Here is a 2,870-nt window from a genome sequence, read left to right on the forward strand (position 1 = left end):
ACTTAGTCTCTTAATTTAAGTTAGTCTTCAATCAAAATGTTGTTATATTTTTTGAGACTTATTAGAACTTAGTTATTTTTCTGTTTCCACAATTAGTTAGATGAGTTTACCTACACCGTCTATATAAATTTGATTTTGTTTTTGTAAAAAATTAATTTTTCAATAATAGTAATTCTAATGTTATTCATTAATTCTTGCCTTTACTCTAATATGGTATCGGTTGATATTTTCCTAATTTCTCTCCCATCATCCACATCCAAACTTTCCTAATTTCCTCTCAATCCTAAAACTTTCCTTCACTTCTCAATTCATCCATAGCGGCATAATCTAATTCCAATCACAATTCCACCATTCATTTTTCCGATGAAACAAAAAATGAAAAAGATGCAACCCAAAATCTTCGCAGCCTTTATTATCTTCACCCTGACGAGAATCCAGGTGTCGTTCTCGTCGCCCCACCTCTGAGTGACACCAACTACTACAACTGAAGAAAATCGATGAAATGCGTTATCTCTTCCAAAAACAAACTCGCTTTCATCAATGAAAGTTTACGACAACCACTGTCAAAGGATTCGAATTTTGAGTTGTGGGATCGGTGTAATAACATGGTCCTTTCTTGGATCACCAGGACCTTGTCGCATCACATTGCTCCGAGCACGGTTTGCTTCAACAATGCACGAGAACTTTGGTTCGATCATGAAGATCGCTTCACAAAAGTTAATCACTTTCTTTTTTATGATTTACTCAAAGATTTGTACTCGACCAAACAAGGGGATCGTCCTTTATCAACATATTTAACTGATTTAAAGATTTTATGGAATGAATTAGAGTTTTTACGACCTACCCCTTCTTCTTCTTGCCTTACTCGTTGCACATGTTCTTTAAGTTATGCCGTCAAAGACTATAAACACAACGAATACATCATCTGCTTTCTCAAAAGCCTGAATGACAACTATAATAATTCCCGAACACAAATTCTCCTCATGGACCTTTTACCATCATTGAGCAAAGCCTACCTAATTCTGCTTCTAATATCACTTTTAATGACTCTCCTATTTTTACTGTAAATTCTAGTAATTATAAACCTGCAAAAGGTCATAATAGTCAACCAAATGGTAGAGGTTGAAAGTGCAAACACGAGAATGAGGGGTTGAATTGTGTTTGCCAAAGTTGACACCATTTTGATAATTTATAAATAATTAAAAAAACTAGTTTGGTTTTGGTACCTTACTTGGAGTAGAAACAATCAGATTCAGAGATAACAAGCAATGAATGCATAAATAATTCAACACGTAGATTTATCCAGGTCCCCTCATTCAGAAGGCTTTAAAACACTAATTAAAATACCTTGAATTATAAAGCACCTAACCCTCCAAGTCACTCTTCCCAAACAGCCTTACAACCCCAAACTTTTGAGGAACTAACCACCTTGACCCTACAAGCCAAATGTTCTCCTAACAACCTGACAACCCCATATTGAAGAAGGAACTAAACCACTATCGGGTTGAATACAAAAGATTGGAATTTGAGTAGTTGCTTCTAACAAAACTGGTAACAATAATAACTCTCACACTCTAAGAGAAGAACATTCAGAAAATATTTCTAACCTGAACAAGTGTTTCTCTCTTTGAACTCTAAGAAGAATTGAGAACTTTGAGCTTGAGTAACTCTTATATGCTTTTCGATACTTTTCTCCTTCAACCTCGAGTGTCTATTTATAGTGAAAATTTGGGAATCAATTAAGTTCTCCCCACAAGTCTTAGTATCCTTTTCTACAAACTGAATGTTTAATACCCCTTTTTGAACAAAGTCCCTAATGAAGTGATGTTTGATCTCTATGTGTTTAGATTTAGAATGTAAGATAGAGTTTTTGGTTAGACAAATGGCATAAATGTTGCCGCAGTAGATGAGAATGTTGGATTCTGGGATTTTATAGTCTTCAAGTTGATGTTTCATCCAAAGTGGTTAAGAACAACAGCCAGCTGCTGAAATGTATTCGACCTCTGTTGTTGACATTGTAATTGTGTTTTTCTCTTACTTGACCAAGATATTAAGTTGTCACCTAAAAATGTGAGTTTGCCACTGGTGCTCTTTCTCACAAGTTTATCTCCAGCATAATCAGAATCACAATATCCACTAAGTTTGTACTTAGTAGATTTCTTGTAGAACAAGGTAAGGTTGATAATGCCTTTTAGGTATTTGAGGATTCTCTTAACAATAGTTAAATGTGATTCACTAGGGTTAGCTTGAAATCTTGCACATTAAATATGATGTCAGGTCTGAAAGCGGTAAGGTACATTAGGGATCTATAGGGTTTTCTGGACAAGTATTTTTTTTTCCGCCTGAATCATTTTTTTCAAGTGAACAAGTAGGATGCATTGGTGTAGCCATAGGTTTGCAATCACTCATCATAAACTTCCTAAGAAGATTTTTGTATATTTAGTTTGATGAATGTATATACCTTTTGACTTTGTTGAATTTGTACCCCTAAGAAGAACTTAAGTTCTCTCATCTTACTCAAATAAAATTCAAGCTACATCAATTTAGAAAATTCTTGGCAAAGAGTGCCATTAGGAGATCCAAAAATAATTTCATTAACATAAATTTGAATACTAAAAATGTCATCTCTTATTGATTTTCTAAAGAATGTATTATCGATATGTCCTCTTTCAAAGTTATTTTTAACCAATAAGTTACTAAGTCTATCATACCATGCCCTAGGTACTTGTTTTAGATCATACATAGATTTCCTAAGTTTAAAAACATGATTTGGAAATTCAGGACTTTCAAAACCTGGGGGTTGTTTAACATGGACTTCTTCACTTATATAACCATTTAGAAATCACTTTTAACATCCATATTAAATAATG

This window comes from Cicer arietinum, chromosome 3 (genome assembly GCF_000331145.2).
Source record: "Cicer arietinum cultivar CDC Frontier isolate Library 1 chromosome 3, Cicar.CDCFrontier_v2.0, whole genome shotgun sequence".
In the NCBI taxonomy this organism is placed as follows: Eukaryota; Viridiplantae; Streptophyta; class Magnoliopsida; order Fabales; family Fabaceae; genus Cicer; species Cicer arietinum.